The sequence below is a fragment of the Neodiprion fabricii genome, chromosome 1 (genome assembly GCF_021155785.1).
Source record: "Neodiprion fabricii isolate iyNeoFabr1 chromosome 1, iyNeoFabr1.1, whole genome shotgun sequence".
NCBI classification, from domain to species: Eukaryota; Metazoa; Arthropoda; class Insecta; order Hymenoptera; family Diprionidae; genus Neodiprion; species Neodiprion fabricii.
Window position 1 is genome coordinate 1,480,997 of NC_060239.1, and position 24,079 is coordinate 1,505,075.

The 24,079-nt window shown below is 41.5% G+C and overlaps 1 protein-coding gene and 1 long non-coding RNA gene across 6 annotated transcripts in view; one reads left to right on the forward strand and one right to left on the reverse strand.

Moving 5' to 3' along the window:
- The window catches only part of LOC124187005, a 28,812-nt gene extending 11,260 nt beyond the window's left edge, over window positions 1-17,552 (reverse strand). The window contains exon 1 of the long non-coding RNA XR_006871764.1: window positions 17,423-17,552. This is a non-coding gene — a long non-coding RNA (uncharacterized LOC124187005). The remainder of the gene's footprint in view (window positions 1-17,422) is intronic.
- Window positions 1-24,079, forward strand: part of LOC124186971 (terminal nucleotidyltransferase 5C) — a 72,827-nt gene that overhangs the window by 12,859 nt on the left and 35,889 nt on the right. Inside the window, exon 1 of one of the 5 annotated variants that reach the window (XR_006871756.1) lies at window positions 22,379-23,109. The exons of 1 other annotated variant lie outside the window; for it this stretch is intronic. The gene's annotated coding sequence lies outside the window, so the exon portion shown is untranslated. Of the gene's footprint in view, window positions 1-22,378; window positions 23,110-24,079 lie in introns of those variants that run through there. 3 more of the 5 variants (XR_006871757.1, XR_006871759.1, XM_046579172.1) reach the window with 3 other exon arrangements.

Here is a 24,079-nt window from a genome sequence, read left to right on the forward strand (position 1 = left end):
TAAAGACGTTTAAGGAGTACCTACAGTTCACTCTAAAAATTTCTGCAATTGGTCATCAATTGAATCGAGATTCCATAGGTGAATTCTATTTTTCCTCAATTTTGCGAAACGTAATTGAACAACGAAATAATTTCCACCACTTCGTCGTCTATTCGGCTGGACTATATTAATGCCAGATTCTTTTTCGTACATTTTACACATACTAATGTATTCACGGCTGAAGCTTTACCGAGGCTCGATACCTTATTATAACACACTCTATGTATCTTATCGCCGCACTGCCGATTGCACTGAGCCATGGACTAGATAAACGCGAGCGTGGCAAATAACTTGGACCCTCTTGTTTCCCGTTTTTATGGTTTTTTCTATAGAATTTTTGTTCGTTTTATTTTTTATCCAGCAAAGGCCGAAGCACATGTTAAGCGATGCGAGCTACACATGATCTATAAATATATGATATACTGATACTCCGCTATATTGCACGACTTCATCAGCGGAAGATAAAATTGAACGCTTTGTTTCATCGAGAAATTGAAAAATAATCGACTACTTATCTCGACTTTTCATATGCAATAACCGACTATATTCTTCATTGCTTACCGTCAGATCATTTTTAGGATCTATATGTCGGTATATAACAATTAATAAACAACACGGATTGGACGCGTTTGAATCTCCCGCTAACGTTTTTCTTATCGCAACTATATTCATCTGTCATTCATTATACATATAACCGTGTTCTCAGATATTTTTTGTAATTGTTTTAATCCAGCCAAGTTGAAAACTGACAAATATGTACGCGTATTTTGTGTGCGTGTGTGTGTGTGTGTGTATATATATATATATATAATTATCGATATTCTTTCCATGTTTTTTCCACGCTCGGACATCCGGTACGATGATCAAGTATAACGCGGATGAAAAGATTATGAGAAAAAACTAACGTCGGCTAAAACAGTCGATGATAAACTTGCGATCAGAGACTACAAGTCGAAAGTCCAAACCGCGTTACAGGTTATACATTCATACGTATATACGTATAATTGTGTGAGACGACAGACGTAGGTACGTAAGTGTTTTAATTCTAATAATAATCAATAGTACCAGGCATGTGTTTCTAATTATTATGCAGATGCACAGGGACTTGACGCGTGATTTCCGCCGGTTTATACACTCTCGAGTTTATTATTCTCCTCCCTTCGTCACGATGCAGAATTATATCGCGCCCCGTTGCGTTTCGCGATTCGTAACGCTCCAAAATTGGCCGTCGCGGCGCTTGGCCAAAAACCCGAAACGCCCCCTGCGAACCAGATTCTCGACTCGTGCCCGAAATCCGAATCTCTATATATATTATACATACTACATCTTATCTGTCTAATTTATCGATGCGAGACCTTTTCGCTTGAGAAGCCAATGCATCTTTTTTTCTAAATCTTTGAGTAGGTATACATGTATATACAAGAGTAAAAATGTGCCGTGGAGAAAACCGTCAAAACCGCACGAGGATAAAACTAACAACGTTTACAGTAAACGTTGCATGTTTAAGGAAAAATCCTCACTTTCAATCATTCCGGATGTCTGAAGTTTCAGCGAACCATGATAAAGAAAATATAGTCTTATTTCGAAAAGCTGACGGCTCAAAAGTCATTTTAAAATTGTGCGATAATTATTATTATATTTATTTTATTTTCTTTCTCGACGTTTCGTCACACGTACCAACTTCAGTGGAAATTGAAGGAATGCGATCCAGGCAAGGTGTTGCAAGGTTACACCGTAATTGTAACGGGGAGATTTGTTCGCGTAATTCGTGCGTGCGCGAGGCGTTATTGCTGTTAAATGCCTTATACACGCCCATAATGCAACGCGGCGGAGATCTAGATCTTAAAAATATCGGCACTCGGCGACGACCTTTAGGCGATAGTTGAGCTCCGCGGTAGCGACCGCGAGTAATCACCGTATAATCCGATAATACACGGGATTGTCAGATTTTTTACGTCCCGGATTACATCCAACTAATCTCTAAATGGTTCGCTCTAATCGTCGCTGTTTAGCCAACGACCGCAGAGTCGGCCGGGTATATATTTGGCACATTTGCGCTATGCGTGGTTCGTTCTTTTTCCTTTTTCTTCTTCCTCCTCATCCACTCGCCTCTGGTTTCTTTTTACGATCCAGCTTTTTTTATCACCGCCGCGCTCAATCCAATGCGTGTGGCAGACCTTATACTCCACGGTTATCCATAAATCCATTAACTTGTCAAGTTTCTTCGTTTCGAGTGTTCTTCGGAGTCGCGTGAATTTAACTTGTTCGGGAAATATCCCATTTTCGACCACGGATATTGCAGTTTTAAGGTATTATTGTTTCACGGATATTCCCAGTCGAAAGTTAGTCTCGGTGAGGATATTGAACGCTTCGCGATGATGAGATAATTAGTTTTTAATAATAATAATAATAATAATAATAATAACAACAGTAAAAGTGTCAAGAAGTTGCGGAGAAATTGTTTGAACAAAAATTTGTGTAACAAATCTCTAGTGAAATTTTTTTTACCTCATATAAAATGAATTCATTGATTTTTCTGAATATCTATGAATTTTTTCTGGAATTTTCGACGATTTTGAACAATTCCGCTTTCCAAAGTTTTCCAACGCTCTATTTATGAAACTATTCGTTCCATGCCTCTGAAACTTCTCGAGCGTATCGTATAAGAACTTGCGAAAACTTGTCCAAAAATTCAGGACTCGTTGATCCATTTTTCGACAATTTGAAAAACGTTCTCTGAAACGGGTTTTTCAAAATCTTCGAAAATTCGAACAAACAATTCACAACAACTTATTGGCACTATTATTATTACTAAAAACGAATTATCTTATAAACTTGGTGACGGTTGATGTTTTTCAGACTTTCGTCTCATCGCGAAGCGTTCAATATTCTCACCGAGACTCACTTTTGGTTGGGAATATCCGTCGAATAATACCTTAAATGCGCCAAGGGAAGGTTGAGAGTCAATATCAGGTGCAACGGCCGGTTGTTCGGTGCCATTTTTATGCATTCATCTTCTCAACCGCGTTCATTACGCCTGCATCGCGACGCGTGGCAAACAATCGAGAAGGCATCGCACCCGGGTGGCTTGAACTTTAAAATCCCTGCAGCAGGTTGTTCGAACGGAGGAGGGAGAGTGGCTGAAGGAAAAAGTGAGAACCGCGAATTCCTCAACTATGACGTACTTACGTATAACGCAAGCGGTATACGTAATAGCCTCTCGGCAGCTGTGACTCACTTTTGCCGCAAAGTCGTCGCAACGGACAATTCGATTTAATAAATCAGCCGTCGCGAATACTGCGTCTGACGGTGATGGCTCCTCGAGAAGAAACCGCCTCTCGCTTCCTTCCCGCCAAACTCTCAAACTCGCCGAAATCCCTGCCCTGCGGCTATGTATAAAAGAACTATACGACATGTGTAAGATATATATATATATATATGCACGAGTATATGTGTGCGCGTGTGTCTTTCAAATTTGTTCGGTTTTTGCAGTGTCCGATTGTTACCTCTCTCTATTTTATTTTTTTGTTCTTCTTCTTTGCTTTTCACCGTGACAGACAAAAAGGCGGCTGGATCTGACGTAGTTTATGTAATCGCGGGATTAACACGTTACCGAAATATAATACGACACATACGGAAGTGGATATTTTAGCGAACGACGGTTTTCCGCCGCCTGTGTCTACTCTACTGCTATTGTACACCGAATAAAAGTTGTATATACGCGGTTCAGATATCTGCAGTGTAAATATATGTGCGCATGTGTGAAAGAACAAAACGAGGATCAGATGCACGCGCGGATTCCTCTGCACGCAACACAGCCTCTTTAAACATCTGAGAAGAGATGAGGCTAAAAATAGACACCGCGACTTTACCGCGTGCCTTGGATTCCGCGGTGATCGCGAGCCCCTTGCTCGGCTGTCTCTAAAGCGAAACGCGTGAGATGGATGGATGGATGGATGAATAGATAGACGGATGATAGAGAGAGAGAGAGAGAGAGAGAGGGAGAGCCGGATGAATCAGAGATGGATGATGGAGGCTAGGAGTGCGTGTCGCACTGATCGGTGTGCACGTCACGTGTGTGCTGTAGAATAGTAGAAACGGCGCGTCGACGTGTTAAACTCGTTTAACTTTATTGACCAGTAAGCGACTCTTGTCCCATACGTTTCCTTATGGGATTAATGACGTCTGGATACGGGAAAGAATCAAAGAAACGTATGTAAAATGAACCGAGCTGCGTATACAGATTTTTGCATTCCGAAAATTTATAACAGTTATGAAATTTAATTGCTCCCACAATATGCGGGAAAAGAGATTTTTAACCGTGGTGTTACATTGAACCTTACACATGTTAAATTGTATATAAATAATTACATGTAACGTAGACCTCTGGCGTTAACGGATTCTTTGATTTCCGTACATATAATGTCCGTTCAAAAGTCAGAGGTCGGTTCGTGAAATGGCTCGAATTTCACAATTAGACTCTGCGGTCACTGCTCGGGCAATGGGTAACAATATAGGTATAAAGGAAATGTGGATTAATAAATAAAATAAATGAAGTTACACGAGCGTAATTCGAATTTTTTTCTTTTCCGTCTTCTCGTACTTTAATCGATTCTCCTGCTGCTGTATAATTACTTTTCGTTCGTTTTCTACACGTATAGACGAAACAGGTGATGAAAATCAAATTTATGTAATATTAATAACAGATTTAAAAAATTTAAAATGGCGTATCCGATATGGCGGACAGAAATTTCGAATTTCAACGAATGCGGTGAAAAAATTCTATGCAGGACCTGTTGGGGTCGCTGATTGGATTCGTTGTACCGAATTTACAAAATCTGATTTCAGATTCGTAATCAGCGACCGCAAGAACTCTTGGCCAGAGTTTGATCTCCGGCTTCGATCAATTTTGAAAATACGTCCTTAAATTTTCGCGATTTTTTTAAACCAATCTGTTTCTAACGATAATAATTTACGTTATATCGCAATAATTACTCTCGAGTATCGAACAGCTGTTAGCACGGTATCAGAAACAGGAAAAAACCGCAAAACAATATCTCTTCAAAGTTCTCCGAATATACAAAACACGGATATAAAATATGCGATAAAAATACTTATACGGCTACGAATCAAAGGGATAGCACAGAACATCCGGGAGTGCGAATATGCCTGAATGTGTGGAATCAGTGCGACAACTACGTGGATCATAATATACATGATGTAGAGGAGGACACGAGCGCGTGGGAGTTTACCAACGGTTGCCAAGCAACCGGGTGACCCAGATCTTCCGCTCCGCGTCTGCAGACGGTGCTCGGCGTCGGGACGCCGGTCGGCTCGGCTTCTTGGCCCCCGTCGACGTTTCGAGCAACCCCTTCGACCCCCCGCGCCTTTGAACCCTCGACGACGGCGTGACGTCGACAACCTCCGAGTGGTCAAGTTGTCACACGTGTGTCGTGTGTGCCTCGGCTTAAGGGGATGTATCTCGATATCGTGGACTTGGGAAGAGAGCGCGCGTTACGGTAGGGTGGTCTGTTTTTTTACTTTTTTTTTTATTTTGTCTCAAGGTGCCACTCGAAACATTTGTGACAAATACTGAAAAAAAGACAGTCGTAACGTGTACACGTAAGAATAAATGAAATATATTACAATAATTGGCAGCAACATCTAAGTATATTCTTTACCTCCTTGGTAAGGCCTTTACGACATTTTTTTTTTTCAGTATTTGTCACGAATTTTTCGTGTGGCAACCTTTAGAAAAAAAGATAGAAAATGAACTACCCTAATGTCACGCATTCAAAAAAATACCTCTAGACAAGAATCTGTGATCACTCTCCTTGTTAGTACGGAAGTAGATTTTTGTTTTGGTATTAACGGAAATTAAAAATCAAGTTTTGGTCTGTGAATCGATCGAGGTTGAAAGAAATGAAAACCGGCTTGTTCCCTTGGTGTTCAAACGGTGAAAAAATTCTGCTTTGTTGTCATTCTACTTGATGTACATGTGAATCGTTGAATGGTTAACAGCAATTCATTCCATTTCTCCGTTCGAGTGTGATCCGAGATTAAACTTTTTCATCCCCTACACGAGGGTTGAAATCGTTTCAAACTTTGGTAAATTATATGGAGTTTATGATCTCGCTCGCCTGCCGGTTAAACTTGCAGAAAAGTTTGGAAAACTTATGATAAGATGCTTGGAAAAAAAAGAAAAATAAGAAAAAAACATACGCACAAGGTTAGCTCTATTATACAGAGCAGCATCCCACGATCTCAAGGCAAATGAGAATCGCTTGCACGAGTATATTATAACTTATAGCGCACCCGTAAATTTTCTCAACTGTTCTCATCGTCCGAGCAAACACAATCCAAAATCCCGCATAATTTTCCAAAGTTTGCGAACGGTTGCGATCTTACTTCGGAGGGTAGTTTCACCCTCTTAATGTGTTTAATGGCGGATAAAAATGAGACGCGTCGCTTAGTTTTTAGTCTACTATAACGTGTCACTAAAGAAATCAATTCGAAGATTCAAGGGTTTGCGGGTTTCTAGGTCAGTCGTCGATTGGCGGGGGGGAATATCGCAAACTTGCGTTTAAGCTCGACAAGAAATTTCGCATCTTAATTATTGCGTCGGATTCCCGCTTCGGTAGCCATATAATGCACCGCTAGAGCGCAATGTAAAACGCTTTTCGAGAGCTGGCGGTCGGATTTTTGCCAACTCCGAACTTTCTCAAAGTAATTCCGCGATTCCGCGGTCTGTCTCTGTCGGGTTTTATACGCGTGCACGTGATAGGGGATGCTGGGCAGGGAAAGCGGGGGTGCTCGGGTTCACTGAACATGGAACAAACCTCGCGTCGCCGGCTCGCCTGGCGTCGCGACGCGTCGCGTCGCTTTCGTCTCTACTCTCAATTTGACCAACGAGCGAAATACGCGGATGCGAAACAAATGAAATCAAGTTTTCGCGATATTTTTGCTACTTTTTCTTCATTCGCTTTCCCACTTTCTCTCTCTTTTTCTCTCTCTCTCTCTCTTCGTTCGACCGAACGAGAATGATTTGAAGCGACAAAAATACCGGCGCATTATGTAACAATAATTTAGCTGCCGGTACAACGATTAATAATGTAGTATTATTCTTTTGAAAAAGTAATTGATCACTCCGTGCAGTGTGTAGAAAGGAGATCGTCGCCGAGATCATCGATCGCACACCCTTACAGGCTGCACGGTGAAAGTCGGGATGATGATGCTTCTAACGCCACAACGCATGCTCTAAAACATCTTTCGTTTTACGCGCGGCTCTTTCAGTTTACAGAGTAATACGTCGCACAATGGGTGTATTGCAAAAATAATAAGAGAAAAAAATTATAATAATCGATGTGAACGGCGCGTAACAACGGATACAACAATGGACCGACGGTCTTCGACCCCTTTGCCGATGTACTGTTTCCGGAAGTTAAAACTGATCTCGGTTATTATACGTATGTAGTATAGATTATTGTTATGCGTCTATGATCAATTTCACCTTGGTGAGAATAGAAATAAGAACATTACAATATCGGTAGATTTGTTAGAAAAGTCGACAGTGTCCTATAATTAAGGGGGGGGGGGGGGGGGGGGGGGGGGGGGGGGGGGGTGTACAGCCTGGTCGGTCTGAAATCATACCTATTTTTAGAAGTTTCTTCAAAGAAAATGAAAGCTCTTTGAGAAATTTGAGTTTAAGGTCTTTATTATTTATAGTTTCAAGAACATTTGCAGATTTTTTCATTAAAATTAATAACAAAATGGCGGCATGGCGCGTATAAGTAGCGAACCTTGGTCAATTTTCTTGAAAATCTTGGAAACTTTTTTATAGATTCGAGCTTGCGGCTAGATTTTTGAATTTCAATCCCAATATTTTTTTATGAAAATTTTTTCAACAATTTTTGGTTTGAAAAATTAAATTTCTTGTTCATTATTGTATATATTTGAACAAAAATGTTTTTTTTTTTATATTTTACAAATTGGACAGTGACATCAGTAGACGCGCCACCGCAAAAGTCCTCGAGTTCGGAGTCGTTCGCTACTCATACGCGCCATGTCGCCATTTTGTTGTTAATTTCAATGAATAAATTCTAAAGTATTCATGAGCCTATAAATAATAAATCCCTCAAGCTGAAATTGCTCCAAGTGCTTTCATTTTCTTTAAAAAAAAAAAAACCTCCCGAAAATAGGTACGACTTCAAACCGTCCAATCTGTACACCTCCCCTTAAATTCGGTCGTTCCCAAGCGGACTTTGTCTTCTCAGATGCTTGGTGAAAGACAACACTTTCGGTATACATAATTTATAACCCTGCGATGTGCATATTACAATATATACGTCTATATATTAATAAGAAATCCAACGTTCGTGAGAACGAGTCCAGGTTCTATCGCGGCTGCTCACATGTTGTACATCTTCCGCTGTTGCACCACTCGATACAGACGTATAGATCCAATTTAATTCTTCCCATGCATTCATTATTCGTCGACCATACCTGCGAGGCTTTTCTAGGTTTGTATGCGGGGTTTGTGCGATCCTGCCCGAGCGATGAATAATAACTTTTAACCCTTTTTAGTGTGGGTGTGTATGTGCAACATTGGCCGCATGCATCATTCATGGAAAGTTCAACCTCGGTACTTTCATCCAAGTGTTCAGCTTGGCGGAAAACGAGGTGCTAGGTGGGTTATAAGCTCCGAAGACGTTCGTAGACATTCGTATCGAACATGTGGGACATCGGACAATATAATTTAACCCTCGTACCGTCAGGCACGTCTCACATCGATCCGCGGCCTCTTCGAGGTTCCAGTCTTCTGGATTATTCTTTGCGACATCATTTTCAAACGAACCCCTATCGATCATCGACCATTTTCAAATATTCAACGCACTCTTGGCGTTGAATTATTACGCTCGCGGTCAAAAAATTATATGGATAATGTACGACTACTTCCACCTGAGCAACAAACGGTCGTTACAAAATACCAGGAATGATAATTTTTTTTATTTATCACTCGTAAACGATACTGGGAATTAATTTCAATGAACTCTGCAAGCGGCGCGGTGTTTTTTCAGTCTTTTGCCACTGCGGGAACTCTTTACAGTATTTCAAGTGCCCGATTGGGTCGTATTAATTCGCGTATATATTTTTCTGCGTAGCGATTGTTGGAATTCAATTATCCTTAATAAAGCCACCGTGCGGTGCGATGATAAAGAAATCCTCGGGTATATTATTTATTAATTACAGAGTCATTTCTCAACCTCGTTCGTCCTTTTCTTCGTCGATATCAATATTCTTATTTCCTTCGTCATCTCTGACCGTCGACATTGAAACATTTATACGGACACCCGATTCTCAATGAATCACGATTTACGCCCATTCTGGCGATCGATTCACCAGCCTCGAGAGCTGCAAGATTAACGAAGCTTTTATTAATCGTCGCCCGTTGCAAGAATCGATACGAGGAAAACGAAGAGGATGAAAAGGATGAATCGAGTAAAGACAGGGAAAAAAGCGATCGCTCGTTTACGAATCTGTTTATCAGCGACGACGCATCTCAATGTCTTGATCGAATTAATTTCCACCTTCAATTAATCCCAGGGTACACCTACAACTTTCCGAATCACTGTACCTCAGGATGTTTGTATTTTTGAGCTGCTTAGCCGGCGTTTCGAGAAAACAGGAAAATTTTACGTTGTTTGCGTTTACCTGAAAAACTGGTATGTTAAAACCGTCAGCGGTTTTTGAAATAAACGCAAAAAAATTGGAGCTTTGCGGTTTCCTCTAAACGTCGGCTTAATACAGCTCAAAAATGGCTTCCGATTTGAATTCCCGAGGGTCGATAACTCCTGTACACAAAAATGCAGCCATACTCTGAATACTTTGAATTCGACCTATCACAACCGGCTTTTTTCCTGACTCCTTTACACGCTCATTCATCAATCGCCGTTTACAGCCGAACGATATCAACTCGCGGCGATTGTCGTTCGATTTCCGATGACCGTGAACAAGCGGAACTTGCGATGACGGTGCGACGATAGTCCGACTTGGAGCGTGTAATAAAGCTTGGAATCAGTTTCCCGGTTGCGTGCAGGGCTGTTATTAAATCACGCCTGTACACGATGTACGTAATCAGGTACCTCCGTAGAACGGACAAGCTGGAACAACAATTAATATTCCCAATGGTCAAGATGTTATCAGTGCCGCGTGAACCAACCCACGTTTGTCATTTGTCAAAGAGGAACTGACGTGCATTCGAGTGCACATCCATTCTACACGCAACACAACAAGTCGATTACACTTGGGTACTGCTGGGTATATGTACAACGTAACTGCGACGTGTTACACACACGCACACGCGCAAACAAGATTTCTTCTCGCTTCATCGCGTGGTTCTCTTCATTCATGCGGGCAGCGGATCGCCACTTGACCATATTCCATCTACGTGCATCTATGCAAGCGAAACACTGTACGCGTAGTGCAGTGTAATCGGGCGAAATGGGTTATCAGGTTTGATCTTGCGCAGTGTTATCGCTCTCTCAGCTTCCGAAGCGATAACACACGTCCTTATTATACATGTACAGTGTATGCACGGGAAGCTTGTACGTACGTGTGTATTTATGTATGCGAATGAAGGGTGGTTATTATTTCGATCATGTCGAAATTTCTTCGCTCTTGTCCCGCGAAAGAGTAATCATGTTGTATAGAAAATAATGGCGCGTTAGAGTTGTCGGAAATTTTTCAAAAACGATCTGAAAAATTCAAAAATGATCCGAGTAAGAACCACCCTAATATGCATGTACGAACAATGTACAAAGAGCCGTCCGTTTATTAAGTAAGACGATTTTTAACCATTTCTCTCCCCCCTCCTGTAAATCTTACGCAAGATTGAATATGTATAAAATATCTCAAATATTTAAAGTGATCATAAAAATCGTAAACACGTCATAAGTATATTTTTGTACGTATAAAGTTCTTTATCATTGTTGTACTCACCGTCAGCTCTTTATCGGTATATCTCTATCGTGATGGAAAATTTGTTCACCAGGGATGCCTTTTCATCGATCATCGCCGTATATGTATAATACATACGCTGAGAAAACTTTCATTCGTCACGGTAACTAGAAAACTTCGGTATAACAGGTATCGTTAAAAAAAACTGTTTGAATGTCGTTGGAGTTACGAAAAATGAGGTACGCGTAACCATTTTGCGCTATCGTCGATCCTTTTTTGGTAATTGCAACGCAAAATCAGTTTTCGAGGATTACTCTACTTTTTTAGTTAAACAAAGCTTTGCAAGTATAAATATGCAGCTACTCCTGGCTGCAACATTATTGAATGTAGGTATACCTATACCTGTTGATTAGTACCTTAGGAAAGAATATTCACGATGACTAAGGATTTAATTTAACACCGGATTTGAATAGAAAAAAGCAATGTCACGCTTTTGCAGCAGCACGATCAAGCCAACCGAATCGCGAACCTAGCCCCTAACGATCAAACGTACAGGTATCGAATAAATTAATATTCGCCAATCTGGGCAGTAAAAATTGCAGAGAAATATATCTTTTTTTATTTTGCGTACAAATTTTAACCCCTACTTGCTTTACACCTCTGCGCATGCTTGCCAGACTGGGACGCTTGACACCCCAGAAACGAAAATTGTTATAAAGAATAAACATTTTTTGAAAAAAGATTTTTACTTGAAAATTTTTTTTTACAACATATTGAAAGTTTACATTAAAGAATCATGCAGTTAATACGGTAAAAAACTAAATTTGTCTATACTAAAAAAATACAATAGAAATTTAAATTGAAAAAAAAAATAAATAAATGTCCATCTTTACAAAAAATTCACAACTTTTTTTCTCATCATCGTTATTTTTTTGCAGACGTTATAATCGCTCTGCAGGTTGCGTGCAACGTGTGCAGCATAAACGATTGCGCGCGCATTACGTCACCGACCGTCCACGTGTGCGTACTTACACAGTTTGCACTTGCTGCATAACGCGTGTGTAACGTACCTTCCTACGTCACGCGTCGAACGTGCACGCATCCGTCTTTTATCGCTCGGAATTTAATGCCCGCTGCATACATGTGTACGTCAGCTGTGCATTCCTCGGTCACTGTTCAAGATTGTATTTTATTCCTTCCATTCAACGTGCAAAAGCTTGCCTGTCGGTGGAGGGGGAAAGCTCTCCTTCGCCGTCGTGCGGTTAATTTTATACGCTGTGTTGAATTGCAATCACGCTTAACTGAATTTTAGATATTTTTCAAAAACGCGAGATCTGCGGTTTTTCCTGGCCTGAGAAACTTTAATGTATTATTTTTGTTCCGCGGGTATTGTTATGATTATGATTAGTCGTTACCGCGGGAGGATTCGTCAGGACCGTATATGTATAACATTGCTGTAGCGACGTAATTAACATTCAAATTACGTACACATTGTAATTACATGTAATAACTGTATTTCACTTGTACTCCACCAGGCGTCCATTGATCGGTACAAACGTGAGTCTTCCTTTCATTACTCATTTCACGTTATCTTCCATTCATCGTCGCTATCATTTTCATTATCGTCGTTACGAAACGTCGAGAATCGTGCTCCGTGTGACTACGATGAAAGCCGTGCATGCACCGGCGTTATCATCGATGCCCCAAAGCCGGAGCTTCTTAGGATCCGGAAGTGAACTGCCGGAAGTACATCTACCGGGTAATTGGAGATCGATGAGGAGTGTCCGCGAAACATGTCAATATCAAGGTACGAAAGATACCCAAGTCACCCGGAACCGGTTCGACTCTCCGGACCGGATCCTTCTGGAGATTGCTCCCCCCCCCCCCCCCCAAATAAAAAAACAATCAAACAACAAGTTTCAATCATAGTTGTAACTAGAAGCCGGTCGCCACTCTGCCCGCAAATATTTTCAAATGCCTATTGCATAATATATTAATTTTTTTAGTCTGTAGAGCTCGTCGACTCCTTGAAGATTTTTTAGTATAACAGTTTAGTAGGTTTTCGCCCCTGACGAATTGGCGTACAAGTATGGTTACATCTTCATAACGATTGATCCGATTGCAACGAAATCTTGCCTAAAACCCTGCCAGACGTTGCAGCTATCGACAGAAAAAAGAACGATCAAAATCGGTTCGGTGGTTGCGCAGTTACAAACGAATCGGCGATCGACGCCGCCGGCAAGTGTAGGTACCTGTAATATCGGTAGATTACCGAGCATCGAACGTAGACAGACGTAATAATTCAACGTCCGGCATATCGCTCGTTGTGAAAAATAATACGGTTTCAGAGCCGTGACACGAGTGTCGGCCGGATAACCTTGGGAGCCGGATAGCTCGGCTTTGTTTATAACAAAAATAGGCTTACAATGTGCCCTGGTGTCGTTCGTTCTTGCCGCGAGTCCGACCGACAACAAATATGGAATTTGCACGAATCGGTCACCGGCGAAAAATAAACTCGTTTCTCGATAATATTGTACATTGTACAATTATCATATTTACGTGTCACGAAAGCCGCAGAGATCTATTTCTATTCTCTAATCCTCGCTTTCTTGTCTCGGGATTAGCCGTTTTTATTACTCTTGTTTGTCGTTATCGTTGTTGTCGTGGTTGTTGTTTCGCAACCGCAGCGGATGTAACTGAAGATACAATGACACCGAGTTACATTCTATCGCTTATGGTCGTTGAGCCTGATCCTAGCTTCTTTATCCCTCTTTCCGTATTCCTGTTGTTCTGTTATTCACATAGCGCAGGATAAAACAAAGAAGTTTGCGTTAAAAATGACAAACAATTCCCAATCGGACTACCGTGGAAATTGCGTTCGCTGTTTTTGGTCCGCTTTACTGCCCGTTTTGAATCAACAAGCCGAGCGATCTTTTTTCCATAGGCAGACAGAGAGAGAGACAGGGAGAGGATTTTGCTCCGTTGAGACCCGAAGATCAGTCTGACGGGATTCTCATTCACAAGTATAAAATTTCTAATCACAGTTAAATTCCTCAAAGGTTGTGATCATCGTGCAATTATTCAATGTCATTTAATACAAGTTCTTTCCTGTATGTATAATAATGCCAGTAATGTAGGATATTCGGCCGAGATGAATAATCTGTGATAAGAACGTATTAACAAACATTAGTTTATTTATCGACAAATAATCCGTATGTGAAGAAGAAGAAAAAGCAAATGAGAAAAAAAGAAAACCAAACAAGAACGTCTCGCATTTTTATGCTAATTCGACGCGACGTGGCATGTGTCGCCTGTTTATGAAACGGCTCAGTTCCGAAGAATAGAAGGTAGAATCGGATGAGTTTTAAAGAAAAATGTCGTCGTACAAAACACCGATACGGTACCGACAACACTGTCGCGATGGATGGATGGATGGATTGATCGAATATTCGAATCACTGTGTACACATGTATGAGATGTGGGGGTGGAGGGTGGTAAGGAAAAAGAACAGAGGTAACGGCCATAAGTAAATACATAGCAGATGAAATATCAATATACGATATCGGTACAACGTACATACACATGTATAACAATCAGCGATATCAAGTCTGTTCCTTGGTTCCGTCACGATGCTGTCAATCGATCGATGTATCGACGCGTGGAGGTCACAGCGGTAAATATTGAAAGATTTAACAGTTCGTATACATACCTTAGCGTATATATCTATACACCTATGTGCATATATACACGCACCCACACACGCCTGTAAAAGGTACAAAGTGTATCAGGCGTGTGGTAAAGATCGGTCTTCGAGCCGCCGTTCTACGTGCATGCATTTTTTACCGACGATTGATCCTTGCGGTAAATTTCCTCCCGACAAACTTGTCGGCACGAGGATTTATTGATATTCTTTTTGGCCCAGTTGTTACACGCGCGCAAATAGTATTACATTACGGAAAGTGGAAAGTTGAACGTTTTTATCTGCAAAAGTACTGCGGCTAGGTTTTGGGATTCTGTGCCTCGAAATAATGAAAAAAAAAAAAAAAGGGAAAAAAAAGGAACCCCTACGGGATCACTTCGAAAAGAACCCTTTTTCTCAGGAACGGATCGAGGTATCAAGTTGAAATTAATAACAAATAATAAGGTCTACGGTCTTTTGGAGGTGTGAAAAATTCAAGCTTCTATGTCGACGCAATCAAAAGATACGGCCATATATGTCGTATATTTTTATTCTTCCAAGCTCACTGATCAAAGCCTGTAGACTACTTCTCGTTCACTTCGAATCGTAAAGTTTTGAGAGAAGCAAGAACTGGCAGTCCAAGCGAAGGGAAAAGTCCGAAAATAGTTGACTCGTTGTTATATCGCATAAAATATAAATAAAAAGGGCGCGATTTCTACTTGCACTTTTCCGGTTTTTTCAATTACGTACACATCGTGACTATAATTGCGCTTCAGGCTAATTCGGCCGCGAAATCTTAAGAGCATTTATTCTGTTATTTCACTCGCTAGTTGTTTTCAATGCAGTTTGAACTCGTTATATACTAAATTCACTGGCAAACAAACTTTTCTCAGTAATAACGGAAGTGGTTAATAAATCACATACGGCACACATAGGTGTACACAGGTGTATGGTTATACATTCGTACCGTGTAGCGTGCAATATTTGCGACCGGGTTGTAATATACCGCGTCTATAACGGCGTAAGGTCGTAACCGCCATTATACGGCTTTTACTTTTTTTAACGCCGTAAGATCGTATAATTTTATTATTTTATTTTTTTTTCAGGCTAAAAACACGAAAATTCGCTCGGAAACGTTGAAATTTAATGTCAAGTGATTGCAAAGTAAATGGTGATTTGTTCTCGCGTGTGTATAAGGAACCTTTAGCCCCAATTTGGAGGAAAGTAATTGCTTATAGAAATGCTGTAAAAAATGTCTTCATTTTTTCTTGCTCGTGTGTATATAATTATCAAATAACGGAAGATCGTATTTATCTGGTGTAAGATACGACCTTTGAGTACAGATTAAAGTAAACGATAGAATTTAACGATGTTCTACTTTTATTGGGTAAGGTTTTCTTTTTTTTTTTTTCCAAATTTTCGAGTCTTTCAATTTATCTCTGCGTTTCACGGAATGTTACGACTGTCGCGTAAAAAGGGGGAAAACTTTGTTGTTGTTTTTTTATATCGGCGCTTACATCGTTCACTTTTATCTACGAATATTTTTTTTTCTCTCTTTCTACGAAGTTCTTGAAATTTGGGTGATTTTTGATTTTTTTCTATGCGTTAAGGTATAGTTTTAATAGCAATTGCATAGAAAAATAAAATTTCCAACTGTACAACCTTTTGCTTCGATCACTTTTTCCCTTTTCCATGTACAATTATTAACGAAAGAAGAAAGGGAAGATGAACGAATATTTTCGCTTGACACTGAACAATATTTTGAATGACTCTATGAATCGTGAAAAAACTTTTCCGCCATTACGACCACGTGCTAAAATTTACGAAATTTTGGTTTCAAGCGCACCGTTTAAAAAAAATCAGATATAATCGGTGAATCGATTAACTTTTACCGATTCAATCGAGTCGTGTTCGATTATTTTTAGCTTATTGTTATCGGGCGTCGCTATCCGTTTCCATTAAACACGCGATGTGTTTTTGTTACTTATTATAAATATAATATTAAACCGCGACGCGACCGCCGACCGCACAGTGGAACGGGGTCAACAATTGAATAAGCAAATTTGTTTTACTATTTTCCCCCGCGGTTTGCTCAGTTATCATCACCCGGACACGTATGTATCACAACGTTGCGTGTCTGTTTATGTAATATACGTTCGTAGGAGAGGTTCACTGAGATAACGAATATGTGATACATGCGAGGCGTTCTTTTTCTAGACCGGAAGAGGCTAGCTGGCCTAGCTCGCGCTGCTGCTTTCAAATCAACAATCTATTTTGCCCAAGCTCGAAGCTTCCCCTTTGCCCGTATAATGTCACAGCTAAACCGCTAATCAGCAATAGCGGCAACGGTCCGCTGCGACGGAACTTGTTATGGAAAATTACAATTATACATCGGATAATGAAATCGAATCATGTCCGGCGTCTCGTGTCGAAAACGTGAGCTTTTCTCTCGCGCTGGGTGTTTTTTCGTTGTTTTTTTTTTTTTCAACGTTTTAGGGTTAACATCGCAGCTTTTCGCGTATGACAATCGACGATTAAAGATTCTACGTATACCCTGGCCAGTTAAAAAAAAACGAGTTCTGCGGGCATACAAGCACGCGGCCTGCAGCGTGTTAAGTGAGAGCGTTCTTATTACCGCAGCGTAATTCTACCGTTGTTCGAATCGAAACGCGTGTTTTGGGTTACGGGGTCAGGGACACTTTGTCGTTCACTGACTGAAATACTGCACTGAATTACTGAATGACTTACCGATCGCAGGCTCGTCGTGACTGCAAACCGCTGGCGTATAATTCTCCATTATACGCACACCAGACTTGGGTTGAACACAATCGCGGTGTAACCAGCCTACATACAAAGTACGGATCTACGTGCATTTTATTTTACAATTAATACATGTTATACTCATTCTCGGAAACCTTTTTTTTTCCTAATGTACAGATCTAAACGTTATAAGATTAATTGTGCAAAATGTTGGGGAGAACGAAAAGGAAAGGGGGGAAAAAAAAAAGAATTAGGCAAGAGATCGCGAAGAGGGAAAATCGTGAAAGATCGTTCCGAGTAAGCTCTCGTTTGTAATAAACCCGTGCAACAACGGTGCAGGTCCTGTCCGTCGAAACGTGACACTTGAACGAACGAAGCTGTCTGTTCGCGGCTTCGATTAAAAACTTGCCGGCCTTGTTACGATACACCCGCAACCCGCCACGGTTAACGCGCGGCGAACCGAGTAAAAGTAGTTACTTACTTACTTACTTACCTGCTAGACGAGTACGCTACTTATACACTTGCGAACCGCGTGCATACTTATATCTATACCTGTACCTAAAACGTAAATCTCGAGTCGTTAGTACGTTGGCACATTATACGCGAGTGCGCTGCGGTGTCGATTTCTTGTGAAATATGCCCGTTATCTCTCTATTATACATGTAAGTACGTACGCGCACACATTCGCATGTACCGCGTAACGTGGGTTTTAAATTAAGAACAAATAACGCACGCTCACTCTCCCTTATACGTAATTACGTAGTATAGTATGCTTATTATTTTTTCATACGATACTCTGTCCCACGGACCATTCGAGTATATCGCTTGACGCGTTTTTTGCAAATTTTTGCATCCCACCCCGGGCGGCAACGATCGGTAACGTTTGCCTCTTTTGCCCACTGCTTGTTCTTAACGTTAGCTAACGCGTTTTCAAAAGTTTATTGGATGATAGATTTATTACCTGGAAATGGCTCGAGACCCATTTATAGTCACATCTTGATCAATTCGTCCCTACTTTATTGGATGTTAATTATTATTAATTATCAACACACTCTGACATGTTCAGTAGAACGTGAATTTATTATTCATCGAGTATTAAATACATCATATATTGTCTATCTTCTTAAATGCACGCAGTGAACCTTATATTTGCTAAGATACTATTACTGAGCAATTAATGCATTATTAACACCTCGTTTTAAAACAAATTTTTATTATTCTCAAACACGCCGTGTGTTGGCTGGCTTTGAGCACGCACTTTGAATCTCCCATGTCAGCTAACGCTTGCCTGGAATGTCTAATACTGTAGGGTGACATTTGACAACGTTTCTCCGAATGGCCTACCCCTGTCTTAGCCTTGGCTGATACTCGGATGGCCCCCTACGTGCAATATCGTGGTTCTTCAGCGTCTCTTTCTTCGATCTTGCACGACCCAGGCGTCGGAAGAAAAGAAAAACGTATAAATCGTAGTGTTTTAAACGTAAATTGTAAGTGATTGATTTATCGTTGACTTAGATAAATTCAGAATCCTCTCTCTCTCTCTCTCTTCTAATATGCACGAATCAATCCGCACTTATATCAGTTTAGTTTGACTGATTGTAATCGTACATGCGAGGGACAAATTAAAGAGAGAAGATTCTTCTCTAAACAATTATACCAACACGTGTATCACATGAAACACAGCACAATTGTACATGGAAACTTGAACGTTATAGATTGATACAAAATGTGCGAAATTCCGGGGTGTGAAATGCTTGGGAAAGGGAAAAACATACATACAAACGTATCTGCGTATATTTTCAAAAAATTTTATCGCTTTCCTTGCACATATATTTGATTAATGAGATGTTATGTTACACGATTGCCTCGTTACGCGGTATCGGGGTTTATTTTTTTCGTACCATTTCAGGGCATGCGGAATATGATCAAGTTCCGCAGTTCTTTTACTTATGCATGTATTTAACTTCTATCAATTCGGCAATTATAATATCGTTCACATTTTTTTCTTCTTCTATAATCGGAACACGGTTACACGACGGGTATTTAGTTCGGTCCTTACCGCCGGAGGTGAGACTTTTCTCACAGAAGAACGGGAGCGAATGACCCGTTGATTATAAAACATCGTACCCGACACCTGATCGAGTCGAAGGGTCGAATCGCGATCTCCGTCACGTGCAGATTGTACAAAAAAACTACGCAGCACATGAGCTACGATTCGTGGGAGTGAATTTACACCTCGTCGTTGGGACTCGTTGGGAAAAAAGGCCCACCACGCGTGCACCTAGAGTATCATATCATACGAACGTAAAAATTTGAGTACATCGAATGAATGAATGAAGATCCTTGTTATTCTGTAAATTTTTCATCCCACCCGTGATCCAAGGCTGTTACAAGTAACGTCACGTACGGTAATCCCGACTGTTATTAAAGAAAATTTGATCGTCTACAAAATGAAACACCGCAAAGCGCTATCCAACTAGTACGGTTATCAAGATATTTCGGTTAACTAACAGAGCTTTTGAGAAATTCAAACCACACGAGTAACCTTTTCGAATTTTCCCATCGAGTTCCGGTGTTCACGCGGCTTCGTCTCAGGCTAAAAACCAACTTTTCGAAGGATACCGCAAGTAAAAAAAAAAAAAACGTAAAAACCACCCCAACGTACATTTACGCAGGTACGCAACGCGAGCGAGTAAATTAATAAATAAATACGTGTATTTAGCAACTCGAGTTAACTTCGTACGCGAACGGCCTTGAAGGACGTTCGCCGCGAACGGAGCAGCCGATACGATTCGGTCTGTCTTCGTTTAGTCTGCGTTGCCTGCCTGCTGCCTGCTTGCCTATCTTTCTACCTCTGCTTGCAGTCGATTGGTCTCGTTACGTCATCGTTCACCACCTTCACTTCCAGTCTTTTTGTTCCGTATGCGAATCCTGTGCAGCAGCCTCCCCCTCCGCCCCCGCCTTCGATTCCCCACCCCTCCCATCCCCCGCCTCTTGGATCACGGCAATTTTAATTGGCCCAGTTCGTTTCAACCGCATTATAACCTGTTCGCGTAACACACATTTATGTGTGCGTACCTAGATGGTGTGTGTGTGTGTATGTATATATACACACACACACACACACACACCTATATATATGTATCGTACGAAGGCAGCCGGCTCGCTCGCCTTCTTGCCCAATATTAGAATCGATTCTTCCTATTGTAATCAGGTTATCTTGTTCGGTTATGTTTACATATCCATATGGTGCAATATATGTTACACATACCTATGTACGTAGTGTAAGAAATACTGGAACGCCAACGACTAATTCATCGATGCAGAGTTGAAATTTCGTTAAACGTTACCTATGCGCGATGTGTTGTCTGAAAGGTCTTCGAGGGGCGGGAGAGGGAGGAGTGATTAAAACGCGGTCTCGCGGCGTAAGATGTGACGAAAAGTAACGAAGGTGTCGCGAAACAGTATAGATTTCTTCGAAATTTCCACGATTTTATACATCTCTGATGCAGTAATTTTTCGCGCATAGAAAAAAAAAAAAAAACAAAAAAAACCGCAGCAACAAAGTACACCGTCCCAGTGACGTATTTATTTATCGGCGATTCGGTAGGCGCGGATCGTGTTCGTTAAACTGTACGTCGCTCAGGTCAAGGCAACAAGTGCCCTGTGTCGTTTGACCGGCGATACTCGGTCTCTACCGTTTAACACATTAATATGTACGTGCAAGCGTGTAATTCGCACGTGTCGCGAACGCGGCTCGCATACGGTTAATATATCTACCTAAATTACTCTCCCGCGATATAACAATCTCCGATTGATCGCCGTTAATCGTCTGCGATCGAGAGTGTACGAGACGTAACAATTAATCATAATGATAACAATTAAATCCCTCTTACTTCGTGCATGTATACATGTATACATATATATACCTATATATGTGTGGGTGTGTGTGTGTGCGCGCGTGCACGGCGCTCGAAAGGATGAGAAAATCTCGTTGAAACCGGGAAAAAAATATCCGGGAACTTTGACTCTGTATAGGGTGGTTTGTTCGTATACGTTGTATATAATATATGTGTAAGTATGTATACCCTCCCCCCTCTCACCCTGTTATAATTTGATCACGAGTTGGCAACGATCCCGTACACCTATATTACAAGAGACACCGGGGATCGCTACCAGTTTAAAAAGATCGAAATTTACTGGCAGTCGGCCCGGATAAGGATATTATACCTACACTCTAACGCTACGCTACGATCTGCGATCACGTACCTATTACGTACGTTATATACGCACACGTTGTTACCGAGGATGAAATCGGCCGTTTCACCCTTTCCTTTAAAATTATCCAGCAGTCATCATAGACAAAAGATATCTCCGTACGTTACGTGAAGTGAACAAGGTTGCCGCCGCGTAATCCAACGTTATTGTAAAAACAATCCTGTTTCAGGATTTAAAATGAAAACGCGTCTATGCATCGCAATCAAACGCATTTTTCCCTATCTATTAATTTCTGCCAGTCTCGTTCGATTCTTTTTCAATTCTCAACGAACCCGTATTTAATTACCGCGATACCGAAAAGTGTTGTAATATTATTTACACGCGAATAACGAGCAGAAGACACCGTACTAACTTCGCGAATCGCGAGACCAGTGAGAAAATCAACGCCAAGTAAAATCGCAAAGCGTTACGCGTTGCCGTCGGTCGGTTCAACCAAAACTCGCTCCGCCTCTGTCAACCGCTCACAATTAGCTGGAGAATCACGAAACAGCTGTTCTCTACGTCTAGCGTCGGCCAGTCGGCTAGATTATCGCGGCAGGCTGCTCAGCTCGCGGTGGAAAGTAGAGACGCGTTCACCTACACGTCGAATCTCCGGGATTGCTCCGCGAGGTGGGGGTGGGGGTGGTGGTGGGGGGGCGTCCGTCAGCGAGTCGCGTTTCACGAGCAGCCGTCGGGCGAAGCGAGGATCTCGGTGGTATTCAGTCGTGAGTCGGCCGTTCGCTCGTCGTTGTCAGTCGTCAGTTTGCACGCCGCGGTCGCAACGTCGTTTCGTCGCGCCGTAGTTGTGGCCGACTCGACAGCCGAGCAACGAAACGAAACGCAAAGCCAGGCGATCCTAGTACATCTATCTATCTATATATATATATATACACGTATGTCGGGGTTACGTTAAAATAGTGTTTTGATCGATCGACGAGCAATCGCGGGAGGTGGGAATGCGGTAGAAGTACCGATCAATTTTTACTTTCTTTTATTTTTGTTTTATTTGAATTTCTTTGGTTCGCGACTTCGATCGGTTCGAACGGAACAGTCCGCGGGTATATGTAATTGAATAATACGCGTGTGTCGGGGAATACGGACTTTGGGACGCGTGGTGCGTTGAGGACATCGATACCTATTCTTCGATTGATTGTTGTCGGTAGTGTCACTTTTCGATCTCGGAGGAGGAAAGTTGGGGAGAGAGATTTATTTTCTCGTCGTTACCTCTCGGGGTACGTTTATCCGAGAAGAGAGTCGAGTCAGTTCATCCATCCATCCATTCATCTTTCCCGAGGAAGGAGAGAGAGAGGATCTTGGGGCACGTCGAATTATCCACATCTCATCCCCTTCGTCCTCCTCTTGTTTTCCTTCGCTGACCGAAAACGTCGAGTTCTTCTAAGCCTGCGATATAACGATACGTGAGTATATATTGACCTGTTATATGTACACATGATGCAGAGGACCGGTGCATGTTTAACAATATCGTACGTGTTGGTGGAAGAACGTTTTTGAGGATATACACCGCGAGTCGAACGTCAATATTACGACAAGACTGAAGTCGGGACGTGTAACCTTAACCCGACGAAACATCCCGGAGGAATATAAATCGTTGTAGAATTTTAGAGAAATATTTTCAAACGAATTGCCTTTTCAAAATATAAACGCATTTTCTTTGTTTATGATTTACCAGCCGAATTTCGGGTAATTTTAAAGGGTTAACGAAGTAACCCATTTTCACGGAACGCGCGTCGTTAAAGTAGGTAGCTGTACCAACTTCGATCAACATGTTCTTTCGTTGTCACTCCTTCTCTCTCCTCGTCTTCACGTTCATTGAAGCGGGAGGGACAACGCGGGCGGAAAAACACCCGCAACGTCTATAACGCGGTACACGTTGCCTCTGTCCGGCTTCTAGAACCTCCCGGAGCGTCGCGACGTCGCGCGTCGCGCTCTCGAATATTCGCCGTTCCTCATCTCGTTTCGTTTCGTTTCGTTTCGTTGTCGTATTTCGCTCGCCCTACGTCGGAGCGGCGAAGTGATGCCGTTTTTTTTTTCTTTCTTCGTCCTTCCTCTTCCGACTATCCAGATTTCTCTCTTTCTTTCTTTAATTCCACTCTATATTATTATATCGTCGGTTCTTTATCCGACGGTTGAGATACTCGCTGCTCGTATGATTTGGGTCGTCATGTTGAAGTTAGCAACGTTATCGTAATCATTCATGGTGAGGAAAAACGCGAGGCTGAAGTTAGTAGCGTTATCGTAACGATTCGTGTTTCGGAAAATCCGTTATTTCGTAATTTTAGGAATGTTTGTATGTATGTTTGGAATGTATGTTGTATGTTTAGAAATTGCACAAATTCTACGTAACCGTAATAGTAAATTCGTAAAATT